Source organism: Oncorhynchus masou, chromosome 1 (genome assembly GCF_036934945.1).
Source record: "Oncorhynchus masou masou isolate Uvic2021 chromosome 1, UVic_Omas_1.1, whole genome shotgun sequence".
NCBI lineage: Eukaryota > Metazoa > Chordata > Actinopteri > Salmoniformes > Salmonidae > Oncorhynchus > Oncorhynchus masou.
The window spans coordinates 16,030,950-16,053,908 of record NC_088212.1 but is presented as its reverse complement, the minus strand read 5'-3'; the positions used below and the strand labels follow the sequence as shown (position 1 = coordinate 16,053,908).

Here is a 22,959-nt window from a genome sequence, read left to right as displayed (position 1 = left end):
CACACAAAATGTAAAAAATTATGTGCTGAATAAAAATCTAAAGTTTAATGTGTTTCCATCGCATTTTCAACTTAATAATGTTATATGTTTTGTCCCAAAAACTATTGCATTAAATAGCAGTTGTGCCTACTCTGGTTTTGGCACATGCACTCTGGACAACAGCTCACAGATACAGTGCAGGTAGGCTAGTCTGCATGATGAGATTATTATGGATAAGAGCAAGAATATTCAAATTTATAAAACGGCAGTCAAGCATTGATCATCATGTCACCAAAATAAGACCCTCAATATTTATTGGAAAGGAATACCAAGCTCATCATTGGGCACTCTCACCACACTGAAGTTCATTGTAACTTATTTCATCTGTAGCTTAATAAACTGCATGGTTTCCCAAGTTGTAGTGGAAGGACCACACACCATATCATCGCATATGATTGCTACAATATGATGAATATTATAATCTGTATTTGCGCATAAAGGCATTTCCACCACCATTTCTCGCAAAATGAACTTTACCGACACAAAACGATCCCACCATGTCGAATGAACAAATTACCTGTAAGACTTTACTCGCATGAAAACTGGATGGAAATGTGGTTATAAACAGAATATATAGTCAGTTTGAGAATATTGTGCTAACACACACACACACACACACAGAATAGACCGACCCATTGGACAGAGCCACCATAACTAATCCCGATGCTACAGTACAGATGAGAGAACCATGACTGTGTTGCATTTCAAAACCGCCTGCTCCATCCCTCTGCTCGGTTTGGACCAGACACAAGGAGGCCCTGGTTCCCCCCGTACAGTAGAGACAGGGGGGTGGTTCTCTGACGCAGACAAGGGACCACCTCGCAGGCGGACGTGCTGAACCCCTTGGAAGCAGAGAGGACTACACAGAGTGAGTTTATGACTCACTAGTGAGAGCTTTCCAGGCATCCAATACCCCAGGCGGTGGCGTTTCGATCTAAACCACTGTTCTAACATCAGTTCTGTTGCCATGTGGAGTTTATGGAGCAGTAAAATGAACATGGATAAACTTGGGAGCTCGCAGACATGGACTGGGAGAGCCTGACCTATATGTCGTCATGGTAATTCGTATCATGACCTATGACATCATGAGCAGTAAAGGGAATGGGCGAAAAATGAAACCCAATTGAACACCCCACCCAAACTGTTGCTTGTGCTCGTGGTGCTGGAGTGGACCAATAAGAGTGTTGGTCACACTACTGTAACTTAATAGAGCACATATGAATCAGATTTTACCACAGGTAGAAGCTGCGCTGTCAGTGTTCCTGAACTGCACAGTGATCTAGAAAGCTATAGGTGAACCCTGTGGTTAAGAATGCTTCTGGGCACCTCTCTGTGGGTGTCGGCCAAGGCAAAATGACACTTCCACAGACCAATGGGGTGCTTGATTGATTGACACACAATGTCCTTTTATAGTCATACTTCAATTTCCAAATGGACTCCTAGACCCAATCCCCTATACCCTTGTGGAGATCTGAAATGATTGGATAGGTACATTCAATATGGTAAAAGCATCTCCTTGTCTTCTGATGGGCTAGGTGAGATTTTTTCTTAAACCTATTCAACCCTTTCAACTAAAACAAAAGTGCATTTATTTGTGAATTGGCATGTGCCATGCTTCCATCTTGGTGGAACAAATGGAAGTGAGAACCAATGGAAGAACACCTATGGAAAAAAAGCTTGCGTAATGACAGAGTGCCACAGAATCAACATCAACAGTGTGTTTTAGGGAAATTCATTAGTCAAACCTTGTCATGGTGTCTAAATTACAATGAGTTTCAGTATTTGGCTGCTGTATTCATGGTGGGAAAAAATTGGAATATCAGAATAGAAACACACACACAAACCTCTGATGAGCACGGTGGGTGCCTGAGATGGGTGGAAGCTCTGAGGCAGGTCTCCTCCTTAATGCTGTCTCCAGCCTTGGATTTGACAGTTACCCCAGTTACCCTACGGAGAGACAGGAGTGAGGGAGAAGAGACAAAGAGAGAGAGGGATCACTCACTAAGGCAGCACACTTTATTTGGGGACATCATTGACATCTCTCTCAATAATTAGATATTTTTTTGACATCTGTTTACCTTTTTCTGACATTAGCAATCGATTCAAATTTAATTAAAAATCTCAACAGATTTTCCTGGTTACACAAGCAACTAAATTAAATAAAATTAAATCCAAGACCACGAGGGACAGCAAGAGAGCCAACACAAGCAACTAAATTATGTGTAAAATCTACTATTCCGATAGTATCCCATGTAGAGCTTTCAATGTAGTATGGACTGGACTGTCTGCTCAGTTACACGCAGGCAGACAGACAGGCAGACAGGCAGACAGACAGGCAGGCAGGCAGGTTGGCCTGCTCAATAAATGAGCCACTTGGGCCTCTAACTAACTTCAAAAGTAGGGTGGCTGTCTTTCCTCTTTGGGTTGACTATGGCTACAGCTCACTCAGAGGCATGATGAAATCATACATAACGTCCATCATTGTAGGTTTTTGTCCATCAAAAGTACAACTCATGTCAACTACTTTCAGACAAGTTAGTCCCTCAAAAGACACCGATTGTACGTTTTCTTTTTTATAGGACAATCATCATGCGGCGGAGGCCTATGTCATGAAACTGACAAGTTGGTAAAGAGACAGGGGTGCCGGGGACATGAAGACAGACAAAGCAAAGAACCCGACGGTGTGTTGGAATATGCAGTTGTTGTCCAACCGGTGGTTCTCCTGCTCTTCCACCCGCTGTTGGACGTGTCTGATGGTGTCCTGCAGGGCCCTGATCTTGACCTTCTTCTCATTAAGCAGCATGGTGAAACAGGTCTCCCTCCATTGTCTCCATCTCCTGGCCATGCTTCTCCAGACTGGGGATCACACGTGGTATCATCACATTAGTGGAGAGAGAGAGAGAGAGAGAGAGCGAGAGAGAGAGAGAGAGCGAGAGAGAGCGAGAGAGAGAGAGAGAGAGAGAGAGAGAGAGAGAGAGAGAGAGAGAGAGAGAGAGAGAGAGAGAGATTGGAATATACAAGGTTTGAGGTCATCTGCTTTTTGCCTAAAGAGGAGGAGCCAAGACTTTACCAAAGTAATCAGAAATGCAGACATTGTCTTCCTGAAAGAAGAATGGTATAGAGCAGATGGACCCACTGGTTGCCCTCTAGGTTACAGAGAGCTGGTAGTCCCATCCACCAAACAACCAGGTGTGAAACAGGGATGGGACTTAGGGGGTATGCTTATTTGGTATAGATCACACTTAACGCACTCCATTAAATTAATCAAAGCAGGAACATTTTTCATTTGGCAAGAAATTAAAAAATAAATAATCTCAAAAGAGAAAAATATACCTATATCCCCCCACTAGAATCCCCATACTTTAATCAAGAGAACTTCTCCAACCGAGAGGGGAGATCAATTATTTCCAGACACAGGGATAGGGCTGTGGCGGGCACAACATTTTGTCAGCTGGTGATTGACAAGCAAATAACTGACGGTCTCATGGTAATTGACCGTTAATTAACAAACACACTTAGCATCTCCTGGCTTCCACACATATCCTACAAGCCACTGATGGAACATTGGAACGCAGACCTTTCAAACATATGCATTGTAAAAAGTTGAATAAATCCATGTAATATAGCCTAAACCTTCACAATAAATCCAATACTTATTTTAGACAGGTCTAAAGAAGCATGATATGAAGAAAATGTAGTCTATTTCAGAAGAACAGAATAGCATACTCTGAGTTGTCCTTATGTTAGGTCCTGATCTGGCTATGCCAAATGGCTACGGGCTACACTAGTTAATTTGCTTAGAATTCCGTGACATTATTTTATTTGATAGTATGAAGAATACAATTGAACAAAGCTGAATAAAATATAAAAGGATATTTTCTCCAAACGATTTGAGGGAGTGCGCAAATGCGGCTATTATGTGTTTTATTTTATATAACCTTTATTTTAGAGGTTAACAAAGAAATAGGTACTCCTGCTTAATTTAGAGTTATTAATGTAACTTCAGTTATTCTACAAACATTGGGCTATATGTTTTGAATTTTTTACATTGTAAGGCTGCATGATTCGACACTAATCATGATTTGAAAAAAGTAGCTTGAAAGGCAATAGCTCTGCTTTGTTTTTTTTGTGCAGGCTGTACACACTTGCTCAGGCGGTCTCTCATTCACAATTTGACAAGCACTTGATAATGCCTCGAATTTCACGGAGGCATCCACTTTGTGTGGCTGTAATGCCCCCTAAAAAAATCCATGCCTTTTGAGGCCAGTGGCCGTTGTACTCATGGCCCGGACTGCTGTGTTGTGCCCTTCTCCCTGAGTGCTGCTAGCTCCGAAGCACCTCTCACTAACATGGCTTTCCCTCACGTGATCGGGTCTTCCTCACAGGCTAAAAGTGAAAACAGACACATCAGGGAGGCAACTGCGCCTGTCCTTATCCAATTCTGAGGTGCATATTGAAGATATTCATCAGCCAACAAGATGAGTAGGCCTAACAAACAGCAAAAGCACTAGCCTATGTCAATCTACTATTCCCCATAGTACAAAAGTTGAACAATTCTATTCTGTGCAAGGAATAAATATTCCAAACATAGTCTGTGACAGTTGTGGGATGCGATAGATCCCAAATGAATACAATCACTAGCATCAACAAACATTTATTATGCAATGTGGCTGACGCAACAGATCAGAATGTTTAGCTTAAAATGTTGATAAACGATAAGGCTATTTCTTCACATTATAAGTGCAGCAATGTGCACATAGCAGTAGGCTATATGTGCAAATGTTCCATTAGCGGAAAAACACCATTATCAAAAGTGACCGCAACTGCGATTATGCATGTAAAGCTTTTATTTTAAAGGTGCATTTGTATGGTGAAAATGTTCTTCTACAAAGTTGAAACTTGTGTGCTACTTATGTATGCCAGTTAGGCTATACACTTGCAGATGAATGTGCCTAATTTTAAGAAGTTATTTGGCCTATATAGGCCTATGGGCTAGGCTACATGAGGTGTGCAACTATGATTCAAAAAAGTCGCAAAAAAAAGGCATTGTCCAATAATCCAGAGGGCGCGATCAGAGAATTCATGCAATCCGCCTTGAAACTGTAAACAAGGTGGCTTTCCACCGAGTACGTAGACTTGGAGCTAGGAATGACAAGACCAAGGGTTCCCCGACCAATCATCGCAAAATTTAAACACTACCAACAAAAGGAGTTGATCAAAAGCAGGGGAAGGGAGTTTAAAGGGACCAAATTCGGTCTCAATGACAAATTTCCAAGCGAGATAAACAAATGTTGCAAGAACCTGTATCCGGTACAGAGGCAACAAAGGGAGAAGGGTAAGCGTGCCGTTCTCATTGTGGACAAACTATTTATAGATGGACAGCTATTCCGAGATAGCTCCATAACACCAGAGCTGTACTAAATTCTACAGGGATTTCAGGTTACGAAAACAGAAAGCATGGGACTGTAAAAACATCTGAACACTATGAAGTGGATATGTACACACATGTACTCAATTACATGCTCGCTTACACATACGGACTTAAACTTACACATACACACTAGATCTAACTATCTTCTCTCACTCTCGCTTTCTCTCTTCTCTCTCCCTCTTTTGTCATGAACTGTTTTATAATTGAATATGTTTCTTGTTCGTCTATCTTTTTTATGTCTTTGTCTACATGTTTATATATGTTTACAACAAGAAAGGGGAAGATATCAGAATAGAGGCATTGGGGAATAATAACATATTGTATGGCATACATTTGTACTGTAGTGAAGCCGTCTCTATAGTAATGCAAGGTCTCTCTCATGATCATGTGAAACGTCAATTGCTGGGATGTGTTTTTCAATGCTGTTAAAGATAATTATGATGCAACTATGATGGTGATACGATATGGATTACAATTATCATTGTGAATATTAAGGCTATACGCACTAGATGTTACACATATAGACACTCAACCATGCAAATTGCCGGAGTTATTATTGATTTGGAAAGCACACATTATAGTCTTACTGTTAGATGTCGTACACACTCTCACTACAGCATATCACATCCAATATCATACACATCAACCTACTCAAATTTACAACACACATATCTTGTCTCAATTTTCTAACATTGCTGGCATTGGCTCACAGGCAAACAGGCAAGGGAATAAAACAAATATTGCTGGAACATATTTATTGAATTCTAAATATCAGACATTTGGAAGCTCTAATTGTGGCAATCATAATACCTCTGATGGAAGTAACTTTACAAGCACTAATTATGGTCAATTTAGACTGAGAATGTAGTATCTAGTTATGGTAATGGGTGAAATAAATATTGCCAGTTAAAATTGTAAAGGTTTAGCAGATTATAAAAAAAGAAGATCAGTCTTTACGTGGCTAAAAGACAAGCAATATAACATATACTGTTTACAGGAAACTCACTCTACATCCTTAGATGAAGTTGTGTGGAAAAGGGATTGGGATGGTGAAATAATTTTCTGTCATGGACAAAGGAACTCAAAAGGTGTGATGATATTCATTAACAAAAATGTTTATCTGAATGTGCAAATAGTCAGGAATGATTCGCAAGGAAGGTGGATCTTTTTGAATATGAAAGTGGACGAAAAAGAGATTTGGCTCATTAATCTATATGGTCCAAATCAGGATGATCCATACTTCTTAGAAAACATTTATACCAATTTATTGAACTGACAGGCAACAAATGATCAAAACATTATGGTAGGAGACTATAACACAGTGTAAAGTACCTCAATGGACGGTAAAGGAAATCACAAATATTATGGACACATTAGAAATAGTAGATATTTGGAGACTAAAAAACCCAGACCGAGTGAGATAAACATGGAGGAGACTTAATCAAGCTAGTTGATTTGAATACTTTCTTGTCTCTTTCTCTCTTGCATCAAAGGTTAAAAAAGTTCTAATAGGAGACAGAATGTGATCGGATCAACATCTAATTGGCCTTCCCATAACTCTTATAGAATTTCCACGTGGACGGGGATATTGGAAATGTAATCAAAGTTTACTGGAGGACAACTTTATTTTTTAACTAAGACAAAACATCCACAGCATGATGGTAAACCCAGGGAGTTCTTTCAGAACAGGACAGAATGCTTCATGAAACATTGCTTCGACAGTGGAAAAGTAAGTCAGCAAGCAAGGCATTGTAGTCATTTTATAACAATTTCCAAATGCCTGAAGTTACCACATTCATCTGTACAAACAATAGTACGCAAGTATAAACACCACGGGACCATGCAGCCATCATACCGCTCAGGAAGGAGACGCGTTCTGTCTCCTAGAAATAAACGTACTTTGGTGCGAAAGTGCAAATCAATCCCAGAACAACAGCAAAGGACCTTGTGAAGATGCTGGAGGAAACCGATACAAATGCATCTATATTCTCAGTAAAACAAGTCCTATTTCAACATAACCTGAAAGGCCGCTCAGCAAGGAAGAAGCCACTGCTCCAAAACCACCATACAAAAAAAGCCAGAATACGGTTTGCAACTGCACATGGGAACAAAGATCGTACTTTTTGGAGAAATGTCCTCTGGTCTGATGAAACAAAAATAGAACGGTTTGGCCGTAATGACCATTGTTATGTTTGGAAGAAAAAGGGGGAGGCTTGCAAGCAGAAGAACACCATCCCAAACATAAAGCACGGGTGTGGCAGCATCATGTTGTGGGGGTGCTTTGCTGCAGGAGGGACTGGTGCACTTCACAAAATAGATGGAATCATGAGGGAGGAAAATTAAGAGAATATATTGAAGCAACATCTCAAGACATCAGTCAGGATGTTAAAGCTTGGTCGCAAATGGGTCTTCCAAATGGACAATGAACCAAAGCATACTTCCAAAGTTGTGGCAAAATGGCTTAAGGACAACAAAGTCAAGGTATTGGAATGGCCATCACAAAGCCCTGACCTCAATCCTATAAAAGATTTGTGGGCAGAACTGAAAAAGCATGTGCGAGCAAGAAGGCCTACAAGCCTGACTCAGTTACACCAGCTCTGTCAGGTGGAATGGACCAAAATTCACCCAACTTATTGTGGGAAGCTTGGGGAAGGCTACCCGATACGTTTGACCCAAGTTAAACAATTTAAAGGCAATGCTAACAAATACTAATTGAGTGTATGTAAACTTCTGACCCACTAGGAATGTGATGAAAGAAATAAAAGCTGAAATAAATGATTCTCTCTACAATTCACATTCTTAAAATAAAGTGGTGATCCTAACTGACCTAAAACAGGGAATCTTTACTAGGATTAAATGTCAGGAATTGTGAAAAACTGAGTTTAAATGTAATTGGCTATGGTGTATGTAAACTTCCGATTTCAACTGTACCTATGCAAGTCAGTGTTTTCAACTCTGACATACTTTAAAAAAACAAGTACAGAAAAAAGTTAAGGCTGAGCATGACCTCAGTGTTGCAATGTCAAAAACGGAGCCCAGAATAGACATGCTTGTTGAAAACTTCAACCAGACACACACCTCTCATTAGGACTGTGTGTGTGTGTGTGTGTGTGTGTGTGTGTGTGTGTGTGTGTGTGTGTGTGTGTGTGTGTGTGTGTGTGTGTGTGTGTGTGTGTGTGTGTGTGTGTGTGTGTGTGTGTGTGTGTGTGTGTGTGTGTGTGTGTGTGTGTGTGTGTGTGTGTGTGTGTGTTTCTGGTCTACATCTGTGTGATGTGATCAATGAGTTTATTCCAATTCAGAATAAAAATATGTATTGTATTTTACCAGCAACAGTTCCAACTTAGACTTTCTTTCAACAATAATTTATACAGTAAGATGTACAGTAGGCCTGATCCCTTTTTCATCTGTACTGTTACTTAGGGTTCACTATCAAAAACTGAGCCTGTGTGTGTGTTCTGTTATTCATCTGTGTGATGTGATCAATCCATTTTTTTGCAGTTCAGAATGAAAATTATTAATTGTATTTTAACAGCAACAGTTCCAACCTAGACAGATATGTAAGAGTGTTTTTAATGGGGGAAAATAAACATTAATAGATATTTATATGGATATTTAATTTCATTGTTATTTGTTTTTGTCTATATTGCATTTGTTTAAGGCATAAGGGCAATGAAATGTACCGATATGTATGTATAGTTGCATATTTTCCTAAGCTTAGGTCCCAGGTAAACACAGAATTTCTCATTTGGGTCCCAGGTTGAAAACGTTTAAGAACCCCTGCACTAAACCTCTCTCCTTCTCTAAAAGCTTCACTTATTAAAAAGTTTTACTTTAACCCTTAATGGTTCCCAAGTAGACTACTAAGAAAAGCTCATCCATTGTTTAAAAATGGCCTTTTTCGATTAATTGAAAATTATCCTTTTTTCAAAGTATCTCGCTGTTTCAGCTACAATTTCAATTTCATCCCCCTGAAAATATTGAACAAATATAACAACAAATATTATGGCTGAACTCTAATGTGCTGGTTGATAAAATACCTGTATTTATGGCAAAGATGTTTGAAAATTGTATTTTGTTCTTAAATGATATTGTAAATTGGAATGGTGGAGTTATGTCCTTTGTGGAGTTATCAGAATTGTACGGGAAGGTCAGCTCAATCCAAGAGTACAGCCAATTGATTACAGCATTATCCCAAAAATGGAAGAGGCAGGTGGCAGTGGGAAGAGGTAGGGAACTGGTCTGTCTGTCCAATATAAAGGATCAAAACTGGAGGAGGCAGGTGGCAGTGGGAAGGGGTATGGAACTGGTCTGTCTGCCCAATATAAAGGATCAAAACTGGAGGAGGCAGGTGGCAGTGGGAAGAGGTATGGAACTGGTCTATCTGCCCAATATAAAGGATCAAAACTGGAGGAGGCAGGTGGCAGTGGGAAGAGGTATGGAACTGGTCTGTCTGCCCAATATAAAGGATCAAAACTGGAGGAGGCAGGTGGCAGTGGGAAGAGGTATGGAACTGGTCTGTCTGCCCAATATAAAGGATCAAAACTGGAGGAGGCAGGTGGCAGTGGGAAGAGGTATGGAACTGGTCTGTCTGCCCAATATAAAGGATCAAAACTGGAGGAAGCAGGTGGCAGTGGGAAGAGGTATGGAACTGGTCTGTCTGCCCAATATAAAGGATCAAAACTGGAGGAGGCAGGTGGCAGTGGGAAGGGGTATGGAACTGGTCTGTCTGCCCAATATAAAGGATCAAAACTGGAGGAGGCAGGTGGCAGTGGGAAGAGGTATGGAACTGGTCTGTCTGCCCAATATAAAGGATCAAAACTGGAGGAGGCAGGTGGCAGTGGGAAGAGGTATGGAACTGGTCTGTCTGCCCAATATAAAGGATCAAAACTGGAGGAGGCAGGTGGCAGTGGGAAGGGGTAGGGAACTGGTCTGTCTGCCCAATATAAAGGATCAAAACTGGAGGAGGCAGGTGGCAGTGGGAAGAGGTATGGAACTGGTCTGTCTGCCCAATATAAAGGATCAAAACTGGAGGAGGCAGGTGGCAGTGGGAAGGGGTATGGAACTGGTCTGTCTGCCCAATATAAAGGATCAAAACTGGAGGAAGCAGGTGGCAGTGGGAAGAGGTATGGAACTGGTCTGTCTGCCCAATATAAAGGATCAAAACTGGAGGAGGCAGGTGGCAGTGGGAAGGGGTAGGGAACTGGTCTGTCTGCCCAATATAAAGGATCAAAACTGGAGGAGGCAGGTGGCAGTGGGAGGAGGTATGGAACTGGTCTGTCTGCCCAATATAAAGGATCAAAACTGGAGGAGGCAGGTGGCAGTGGGAAGGGGTATGGAACTGGTCTGTCTGCCCAATATAAAGGATCAAAACTGGAGGAGGCAGGTGGCAGTGGGAAGGGGTATGGAACTGGTCTGTCTGCCCAATATAAAGAATCAAAACTGGAGGAGGCAGGTGGCAGCAGGAGGAGGTAGGGAACTGGTCTGTCTGCCCAATATAAAGGATCAAAACTGGAGGAGGCAGGTGGCAGTGGGAAGGGGTATGGAACTGGTCTGTCTGCCCAATATAAAGGATCAAAACTGGAGGAGGCAGGTGGCAGTGGGAGGAGGTAAGGAACTGGTCTGTCTGCCCAATATAAAGGATCAAAACTGGAGGAGGCAGGTGGCAGTGGGAAGGGGTATGGAACTGGTCTGTCTGCCCAATATAAAGGATCAAAACTGGCAGAGGAATAAAAATACCATAAATAGGAAAGTATACCAGTTTCATTTGAGGACCAGGATGTTGACAACATTGCCATATAGATTGCAAAATAGTCGGGAAGAGATTTTTGATACACCGATTCCAGAGTACAGGGTTTACGAGCTGATATATAAAACAACGCAAGATTCAAGACTTTGTGCTTTTCAGCTAAAAGTGTAATATAGAATTATTACCACCAACAAAATGTTGAATATTTGGGGCATAAAATCATTGAAGCTCTGCAGATTTTGTTGTCAGGATACAGAATCAATAGAGCATTTATTCTGGTATTGCCCTCAGGTAGCCTGTTTCTGGACTCATGTTCAGGAATAGCTGAAAATACATAGCATTGATCTAGCAGGTGTTAATGCGAGTGTAGCAAAATGCTTGTGCTTTTAGTTCCGACTATGCAGTAAAATCTAACAACAAATCTAACAAATTAACAACAACTACCATATACACACACAAATACACACAAATGTAAAGGGATGAATAAGAATATGTACATATAAATATATCGATGAGCAACGGCGTGCGGTATAGGCAAGATGCAGAAGATGGAGTAGAATACAGTATATACATATGAGATGAGTAATGTAGCATATGTAAACATTTTTAAAGTGCCGATATTTAAAGTGACTAGTGATATCTCTATGTAAAATGTATTAAAGTGGCGTTATTTAAAGTGGCTAGTGATACCTTTATTAAGTTTGTTTATTTAAGTGGCCAGAGATTTGAGTCTGTATGTTGGCAGCAGCCTCTCAATGTTAGTGATGGCTGTTTAACAGTCTGATGGCCTTGAGATAAAAGCTGTTTTTCAGTCTCTCGGTCCTAACTTTGACGCACCGGTACTCACCTCACCTTCTGGATAATAGAGGGCTGAACAGGCAGTGGCTAGGGTGGTTGTTGTCCTTGATTATCTTTTTGGCCTTCCTGTGACATCGAGTGGTGTCGTCGTCCTGGAGGGTAGTTAGTTTGCCCCCGTTGGGCAGACCACACCACCATCTGGAGAACCTTGCAGTTGAGGGCGGTGCAATTGCCTTACCAGGCGGTGATACAGCCCGACAGGATGCTCTCGTTTGTGCATCTGTAAAAGTTTGTGAGTGTTTTAGATGACAAGCCAAATGTCTTCAGCCTCCTGAGATTGAAGAGGCGCTGTTGCGCTTTCTTCACCACGCTGTCTGTGTGGGTGGACCATTTCAGTTTGTCCGTGATGTGTATGCCGAGGAACTTAATACCTTCCACCTGCTCCACTACTGTCCCGTCAATGTGGATGGGGAGGGTGCCCCTTCTGCTGTTTCCTGAAGTCCACGATCATCTCCTTTTGTTTTGTTGACATTGAGTGAGAGGTTATTTTCCTGACACCACACTCCGGGCCCTCACCTCCTCCCTGTAGGCTGTCTCGTCATTGTTGGTAATCAGGCCTACCACTGTAGTGTCGTCTGCAATCTTGATGATTGAGTTGGAAGCGTGCATGGCCACGAAGTCATGGGTGACCAGGGAGTGCAGGACAGGGCTGAGAACGCACCCTTGTGGGGTCACAGTGTTGAGGATCAGTGGGGTGGAAATGTTGTTCCCTACATTCACCATCTGGGGGCGGTCAGTCAGAAAGTCCAGGACCCAGTTGCACAGGGCAGGGTTGAGACCCAGGGTCTTGAGTTTGATGACGAGTTTGGAGGGTACTATGGTGTTAACTGCTGAGTTGTAGTCAATGCACAGCTGATCTGGTCATGGATATGGAGGTGATATTGTCCATGACTAGTCTCTCAAAGCACTTCATGATGACAGACGTCAGTGCAATGGGGCGATAGTCATTTAGTTCAGTTACCTTAGCTTTCTTGGGGACAGGAACAATGGTGGTCATTTTGAAGCATGTAAGGACAAGACTGGGATAGGGATTGGTTGAATATGTTCGTAAACACACCAGCCCACTGGTCTGCGCATGCTCTGAGGAAGTGGCTAGGGATGCCGTCTGGGCCGGCAGCCTTGCGACGGTTAACGCATTTAAGTGTTTTACTCATGTTGGCCACGGTGAAGGAGAGCCCACAGGTTTTAGTAGCGGGCCGTGTCAGTGGCACTGTATTGTCCTCAAAGCGAGCAAAGACGTCGGTGTCAGCAACGGGCTGGTTTTCTTTTTGTTATCTGTGATTGACTATAGACCCTGCAGCATACGCCTCGTGTTTGAGCCGTTGAATTGAATTGCGACTCTACTTTGTCTCTATACTGACGCTTTGCTTGTTTGATTGCCTTGCAGAGGGAATAGCTGCACTGTTTGTATTCAGTCGTGTTTCCGGTCGCCTTGCCATGAGTAAAAGCGGTGGTTAGCGCTTTCAGTTTCGCACGAACGCTGCCATCAATCCATGGTTTTTGGATAGGGAAGGTTTATATGGTCACAGAGGGAACCACATCTCCAATGCAGTTCCTAATAAACTCGCTCACCGAGTCCGCGTATAACAGAACTGATGATGCAGGCAAAAAGAAAAATCCAGTCCGGAAGTGCCTCATGTTTTGAAAGCGCTGCGTTCCAATGCGTCCCTATTGAGCAGTGAATGGGCTATCAACCAGATTACTCTTTCTCCGTATTCCCAAAGGTGTCTACAGCATTGTGAAGTAGTTTTATGCATTCATGTTGAAGAATACACGTAAGCGGCTACATTGCGCAAGTGGTCAACAGATGCTCCCAGAGAGATTCTCGCGTAACATACAGAGGTAGCCATTACTCCAATCGGTCCTACTGAAAAACTAATTGTCCCGATGGATATATTATCGAATAGATATTTGAAAAACACCTTGGGGATTGATTATAAACAATGTTTGGGTGGCAGGGTAGCCTAGTGGTTAGAGCGTTGGACTAGTAACCGAAAGGTTGCAAGTTCAAACCCCCGAGCTGACAAGGTACAAATCAGTCGTTCTGCCCCTGAACAGGCAGTTAACCCACTGTTCCTAGGCCGTCATTGAAAATAAGAATTTGTTCTTAACTGACTTGCCTGGTAAAATAAAATAAAAATATAAAAAAAAATAAAATAAAAAAAAAAAAAAAAAAAATGTAAAGTGTAAGAGGCTTCCAATTGTTTAAGGGTCCTGTGTGGCTCAGTCGGTAGAGCATGGCGCTTGCAACGCCAAGCGTCGTGGGTTCGATTCCCGCTGGGACCACCCATATGTAAAAGTAGTGGCCCCAGCCGACTTGTAAGTCGCTTTGGACAAAAGCGTCTGCTAAATGGGATATATATAATGTTTGCCATGTTTCTGTCGATATTATGGAGCTAATTTCGAATATTTTTAGCCGTTTTCGTGACTGCAATTTCCTGGCGACTTCTCAGCCAAACGTGAAGAACAAACGGAGCTATTTCGCCTACAAATAATAATATTTTGGGAAAAAAGGAACATTTGCTATCTAACTGGGAGTCTCGTGAGTGAAAACATCCGAAGCTCATCAAAGGTAAACGATTTAATTTGATTGCTTTTCTGATTTCCGTGACCAAGTTACCTGCTGCTAGCTGGTCAAAATGCTATGCTAGGCTATCGATAAACTTACACAAATGCTTGTCTAGCTTTGGCCGTAAAGCATATTTTGAAAATCAGAGATGACAGGGTGATAAGGCTAAACTGTGTCTCAATATATTTAATTTGTGATTTTCATGAATAGGAATATTTTCTAGGAATATTTATGTCCGTTGCGTTATGCTAATTAGTGTCAGGCGATGATTACGCTCCCTCATGCGGGATGGGGAGTCATCAAATCTGTCGTCCTGCCCCTGAACAGGCAGTTAACCCACTGTTCCTAGGCCGTCATTGAAAATAAGAATTTGTTCTTAAACTGACTTGCCTAGTAAAATAAAGGTAAAATAAATAACAAATATCCCAGTCCACGTGTTCAATGCAATCTTGAAGTGTGGAATCCGATTGGTCAGACCAGCATTGTATTGACCTGAGCACGGGTCTTTCCTGTTTTAGTTTCTGTCTATAGGCTGGGAGCAACAAAATGGGGGGGATTGTGGGAGGGTTCTCAGATGGTTGAGGGACAGCTATTGGGGATCTTGGAGGGTTCAGGTCCCCATGTTTTTGGCCTGGTGGGGGATCTGTTGATGTGCCCTTGGGCAGGGCATTGACCCTGGATATTTCGGTGTGTCGCTCTGAATGGGAGTCTGTTGGATGACTGGTGTGGTGTAGTTGTTGAGTGGCTTCACTGCAAGTATATTGTATGTGTTGGGTATTCAAAAAAAATAAGGTAAAAAATAATTAAAATAAATAAAGGCATTGTTTCTTGCCTTATGCTGGACATCATTCACAAGTGATAATATATAAGTGATAGGCTAATATTGTCACCCATCACTAAATAATATATGTGTGACATTTTTTTTAATTTGAATGGACCATTATCAGTCACCTGTCTCGAAACAGAGGCAGCGTGAAAAAATACATGCACTTAAAAAGTGAATGGAGGGCGCTTTTCCCGTGGTTCATTTTCATGACAGCCAGGTAGGCTATACTCCTGTTGTAAAGATAAGCAATGTGTGTTAATATTACAAAAGTTGAGAAATAAAAATATAGCAGGCCAAGCATATAGAAAGCTGATGGGATCCTCCTCTTTTTAATATTGGCCATCACTCTTGCAATTGCATAGCCTACAGAATGTTGCGCAACATGAGCTCAATGGGCTCTCATGAAGTGTTTGATTAGATTTTCGATTACATTTGCATTGACATCAGAGTAATTAGATGGACAATAGAGTGCCCAGTACCAGGCAGTTAGCAAGTTTGGTTGGCTACTAATGACCATCAGTAGCATCAGAACTTGGAGAAGCCCAATCACCGTGACTAAAAGGTCAGGTGGAATTTGACTGCCTTCATGACTCACAACTCGTGATCTCCGGTGTGGTGGTAATATGGTCACCGCAACAGCCCTACCCAGGGAGATTAACTAGTTTTTGGGGACATAAATGCCATAACTGGACAAGACCCTGACACTCTCAGCACACAGGGGGACAATCACCTACCTGGAGGTGACAGCATTCCCTCCCAAATATGCCCCCCTAGACAACTACGTCAAAACAACCGACAAAAATGGGTCACAACTCTTGCAGTTCTGTCACACACTGGGTCTGTACATAGTCAATGGTAGGCTTTGAGGGGACTCCTATGGTAAGTACACCTACAGCTCATCCCCAGGCAGTAGTACTGTAGATTACTTTATCACCGACCTAAACCCAGAGTCTCTCAGAGCGTTCACAGTCAGCCAACCAACACCGCTATCTGATTTATACCACAGCAAAATCACAATCTACTTGAAAAGAGTAATGCACAACCATGAGATATCGAGGCCGAACAAACTGGGCAGTGTAGTGTAGAGACCTACCAAAAACTATTGGCCAACAACAAATTGGCCAACAATCCAATCCCTACATAGACAAATTCCAGGACAAAATGTTTCCCTGCAATAGCAAAGGTGTAATCTTAGCAGTAGGAAACCTGAACATAGTATTTGACCTAACAGCTAACATATTGCTCATCAAACAATTATTTTTATTAGTCACATACACAGCGTTGCAGATGTAATTGCAGGGTACAATGAACTATTTAAGTTCTGAGCACCAACATTGCAGGTCAAAAATAGAAGTGAATGAAACAACAATAACCAGGGTAGAATGTCCTCAAGGGAATGTCTATAGGGGGGGGGGGCAGCAGAGGGGGAAGTGAGAAGTAAATTAAACAATAAAAAGAATAATAAATAAATATTTATAACTGTAACAATGATAAATGTCCATTTGGGGGTGGGGGCAGGGTAAATTACATCTCAAGGATGATCAATGGAAATTGGATGCACCTGAGCTCAATTTGGAGTGACATAGCAAAGGGGTGTGAATACTTATGTAAAATAGTTATTTCTGTATTCAATACCTTCATAAAAATATCAAAAAACATGCTGTGGTCTCATTCTCATTAGGGCTATTGTGTGTAATCCACTCAGTAACATAAAAAAATGTGGAATAAGTCAAGGGATATGAATACTTTCTGTAGGCACTGTTTGTGGTCTGTCGTACGATATTCACTGTAGGTAAGAAACTAATTTGACATTTGCTCAGGACATTGTTTTCACTGAAGAAATGTTGGAGTCTGCTATTGATGATACTGCAGAGGATTTTTCCAAGCTTACTGTTGATGCAGATTCCACGGTAGTTATTGCGGTCAAATTTAGCTCTACTTTTGTGAATTTGGATGATCAGACCTTGCTTCCAAATATTAGGGAAGATGCCAGTCCATTGAAGACTAAGAATAGCCCATTTGAATTTGTGGTCTGTATATTTTATTATTTAGTTAAGTATACCATCAACACCACAGGCCTTTTTGGGTTGGAGGGTCTGCATTTTGTCCAATAGCTCATCCAATGTAATTGGAGAATCCTGCTGGTTCTGGTAGTCTTTAAATATCTTATTCTGAGTTTGACAAATGATTATCTACTGTATATGTGTTTGCACCTGGTTCTTTGTTATATGGTCAAAACGGTTGGAGAAGTGGTTTATTGCAAAAATGTCTAAAAACATGTTCTCACTTTGCCATTATGGTGTATTGGGTGTAGATGAGTGAAAAAAAGGTGTAACATAACACAATGTGCAATAAGTCAAGGGGTATGAATACTTTCTGAAGGCACTGGCACTGCCTGTATTTTTTTGGAAGAATCAACAACAAGTGAGACAAGGATGCACCTTTTTAACAAATCAAAAACTGAACCCAACCCAAACTCTTCAATATATATGTTGACCTAAATGATAATGATGATAAATACAGTGCCTCCATATAAATGCACCTGCACTGTGAAGTCCGTTAATCATGAAGAACAAGGAACCCCAGGCAGGTCCGAACTTTGTGAAGAAGTTTAAAGCCTTTGGATACAAAAAGCCACATTTCAGGCTTCAAACATAAAGATATAAAACTGTATTTTTTTGTGAAGAATCAGCTACCCAACAAGTGGGACACAATCATGAAGTGGAACGACATTTTTATTGGATATTTCAAAGATATTTTTAACAAATCAAAAACTGAAGAATTGGTCAGATGAAACGAACTTTTTGCAAAATTATTCAGCTGCCGGTGGTGGTGAGACAAGGATGCCACCTTGAGCCCAAACCGGAGACTGGGACTTTTGTCTTCCAATATATATCTACAATGGAATGGTTCAAAAATAAACATATCCATGTTAGAATGGCCATCAAAGTCCAGACCTATAATATCTGTGGATGAAAACTGCTGTTCATGCTCTCCATCCAACCTCATGAGCTATGTTTTGCATGGGAAAAAAATAGTCTATCGATAAAACTATTAATGAATTGGTGAGGGCACTAGAACAGTCTGCAGCACCCGGCCTCAACTTACACTAAAAGCAGCTCATCAACCACAACACACCACATCCCCACTGTCAAACATGGTGGTGGCAGCATCATGGTTTGGGCCTGCTTTTTTCTTCAGCAGGGACAGGGAAGATGGTTACTCTGAAGTCAAATGTTTACTGTTTGCAGATGATTTGCTTCTGTCCCCAAGCAAGGAGGGCCTCGAGCAGGGATCATCAACAAGATTCAGCCGAGGGAGGGGTCATTTTGTTCTTGAGCGGATGGTCGGGACGTTATTACAAATAATTTGTAGACTAACAATTGACCACAAGAAGCCCAAACAGATATATTTGACTAAAACATAATAATTTCAAACCTTGCTTATATTTGTATACGATCACTCTTTTATGTGCGGCAGTACTTAAATTAAATCACTTGGAGCTGATTTGCTGGTGTTTTTACAGTATTTTATGTCCAACATTTGTATTTTTTTAAAGTTAGTTTTGCTCATACAACTTGGGGGGACAAATTCGATCCATGGGCCGCCGGTTGGGGAACTCTGGCCTACAGCATCACCTAGATCTTCTGCACAGATTCTGTCAGACTTGGGCCCTGACAGTAAATCTCACTAAGACAAAAATAAAGGTGTTCCAAGAAATGTCCAGTTGCCAGGACAATTCTATCTAGACACCTTTTCCCTAGAGCACACAAAGAATTATACCGACCTCGGCCTAAACATAAACACCATAGGTAACTTCCACAAGGCTATGAACAATCTAAGAGACAAGGAAAGAAGTGCTTTTCATGCCATCAAAAGGAACATAAAACTCAACATCCCAATTAGGATCTGACTAAAAATACTTAAATCAGTTATAGTACCCATTGCTCTCTATGGTTCTGAGGTCTGTGGAGCACTCACCAACCAATAATTCACAACATGGGAAAATGATCCTTCATGTACAATGCAAAACATCAAACAATGCATGCACAGAGCAGAATTAGGACTGTACCCGCTAAATATTAAAATCCATAAATAACTGTTAAATTCTACAACCACAAAGCCCCCACCTACAGAGATGAAACTAGAGAAGTGTCCCCTCAGCCAGCTGGTTCTGGGGCTCTGTTCAGAAACACAAACAGACTCCACAGAACCCCAGGACAGCAACACAATTAGACCCCCCCCCCCTAAAAAATATATAAAAATAACCATTTCACACACTGGAAAGAATCAAACAAAAAACTGAGCAAACTGGAATAGTATCTGGCCCTAAACAGAGTATACACAGTAGCAGAATACTTGACCACTGTGACTGACCCAAAATTAAGTAAATCCTTGACTATGTAGACTCTGTGTGAGAGAGAGAGACAGGTATGCCTATGTGCCCACTACCCAAATAAATGAGGTGGAAACTGAGATACACTTCCTTACCTATTGCCAAAGTTATGACCATATCACAGACACATATTTCCCACAGATTACACAGATCCACAAAGAATGTGAAAACAAATCAAACATTGATAAACCCCCATATCTGTTAAATACCGCAATGTGCAGTCACAGCAGTGAGATTTGTGACCCATCGCCATGAAAACAGGGCAACCAGTGGAGCACAAACAACATTGTAAATACAACCAATATTTATCTGTGTACTTATCTTCCCCTACTATTTGTACTACAACTATGTGCACAATGTTAAAAACAGTGTACAAAGCTGATAATAATACATTTGAAACATATTTATTCCTTTGAAACCTTTATGAGTGCAATGTTAACTGTTTTTTATGTGCTTTTTTGTTTCTTCTCACTTTTGTTAATGGTTTATTTCACTTGCTTTAAAGCCACTTTGAATTGAGAGAGAGAACTTTGGGTGGGTGTTATTGGGATGATGATGTGCCCCACCCTGGCCAGACATGAGCCACTCTACTGTCTGGCTTTTTCAGCTACTCAAGGGATCAGGGAGGAAATAGAAAACAAAAAAAAGAAGAAATTAATTAATTAATTAAAGTCAATTCCCAGAAATCCCCAATAGTCTTTGTGGCCTGGACATGGGTAACTCTCTCCTCTCACTTGGGCGGCTAGTGATGATGTTATTGAGTGATGATGTCATTGTTGAGTCTCTGGGGAAAGAGGGCTAGGGAGTAGACCTAAGACGAGGAGCACGGGCACAACAACCCACAGATAAGTGGACAGCATCGTAAAAGTGGAAAGTTACTTCCTTTTTTTGTGCCCTCAATCTAAACATACACGTGCACGCGTGTACACATACACAGTCCTTACTCTGCAAGGAGGTGCTGCCGCTCCTGCCGGAGTGTCTGATTCTTCTCCTGCAGCCGTCTGTTCTCTGCCTCCAGGTCAGCGCTGTGCTCCAGAGTGTGGGCTATCATATCCCTATTGAGATCCACAGGGGCAGGGTGCAGCTCCACTGCACCCATGTTCACCTACACATAGAGAGATGATTGGGAAAGTAGAGGGAGAGAGAGAAACAGACAGAGAGGTGGTTGGGAAAGTAGATGGAGAGAGAGAAACAGACAGAAATAAAGAGGGGAACAAGATTAAGTGAAGTTCTCTTCTTGAGTGTGTGCCTGTGTGTTTATGCAAAGTGTTAGTAGGTGTGTGGTGTGTGTGAGGAAACAATATCAGTGTGGGATTCACTACTATCGCTTTAGAACCCACTACAGAACAAGCACCCAGCTCTCTACCCACCCAAACGGGCATTCAGCAGCAAGGAAGCAGCCTCTCAGCACAAGAGGAACTCAAAGTTGTTTATCAGAATCGAGTGCTTTAGAGGAGATACTAGACTTTCAGGATCTAGGCCTCGGTGGCTTGAAGACAAGACTTAAAGTTCCAAAGCTCCCTCTCTCTCATTTCATCTCACTTACTCCTTGGTGAGAGGGAGTGATGTAGGGAAAGAGAGGAGAAAGGCAAGGAGGTGGTGAGACTGAAAGGGAAAGTAAATGCTCCAAGCGTTTTCTCGTTTCTCCTCTCTTGTCCCCCTCACCATCCCCACTCCTTCTAAACAAGGTATAACAGTCAACTTAATTCATCGGTCCAGACACATCTAGCTACAGTACTGTACCTCCTAGGGGCTCTTGACTGACGTGTCATTATGGGGCGTCCCACAATCGTCATTCTCTGTTTTTATACACTAATAACACAGGAATGCCTGTACATGCACACAGTGAACATCCATTGATCTGAGTGCATAGACAGAGAGCTGTCAAATATAGGGGGCCTTTCAAAAAGGATAAGAAAATAAGTCATCAAATGGTGCCAAGGTGAGCTCATCAAACAGAGACAGGGTGGGAGTTGGTTTACTGCATTTCCCTCTCTTTCTGTAACATGTTGAACACACTTCTAAGCTTCACTCTCTCAGGTAATGAGGTAGCCCGCTGTGTGTCTGATGTTGTTTCCTGAAGGAGACAGACTGGTGGTACAGTGAGTGTTCCTTATAAACCTGTCAGCTTGAGGGGGGCTGTCTCTGCTTCTGGCTAGCCGTCTCCCATCTTTCACCCTCCTACAAATGGGCACTTGTCTGGGTCATATCTACTAGCCTATAGGCATCCAAAAAAGCACCTTTAAAATCTGTATGGCAAAGTGACCAGTGACGGTCCTTACTAGTGCATGTAGCTATAACAAAGTGGAAATTTAGCTACAGTAGTAACTCAATCACATCAATTGAGTTATGCTAGCTAATATGTTGTCAAACATGGTGATGTTGTTGAGGTCAAGGTGGCTGGAGTAGCTAACTGAATGACATAACGCACAGCTCCACCCTCTCTCTCTGTCACTCTTTCCTTCTCTATGAAGTGGTCTAAATACCGGATGGAGCTTGCTGGATGAATTAGCTAGCTAGCTATGTTAGCTAGTTAGGCCATGGCTAGTAGTACCTTTTATTGGTTTCTCGCAGTCATAGACTGAATTGTACATATACTTACAATTATAAAATCAATCATAAATAATGAACAAATGGTAAAATCCTAAACTAGCAAAACACCTGAGTAGTCAGAGTTTGAGTGAGGCCAGGGTGCCAGGGACATCATATTCCAGAACTGGATTTATACAAAGCAGATGTCGATGGACAGTAGGTCTGCTGTGGTTACAGAGAAGTGCTTAATGCGCTTGAGGAGGAACTGCTTCCTGCTGGTGCTTGTGGTCATGGTGTCAACCTGGCTGCTCCAGCGCAGGTCCTGCTGGACAGTGAGACCCAGCACCCTGAACTTTGATGTCTATGACAGGGGGACACCATTGATGAAGAGGGGGTGGTGCAGGCTGGGTTTTCAGAGAAGATGACATGCATCAATACACATTTATTCTCATTGAGAAGCATGTCATTGGTAGCGGTCCAGGTGCTGAGATCATCCAGTTCCCTCTGCATTTATGATGGTTGCTGCAGTTTCTCATGTCATATTTCGACACGGTTGGCAGCT

The 22,959-nt window shown here is 41.9% G+C and overlaps 1 pseudogene; it reads right to left on the bottom strand.

Moving 5' to 3' along the window:
• LOC135546884 (DNA repair protein XRCC4-like) overlaps positions 1 to 22,959 on the bottom strand; it is a 59,824-nt pseudogene that overhangs the window by 5,132 nt on the left and 31,733 nt on the right.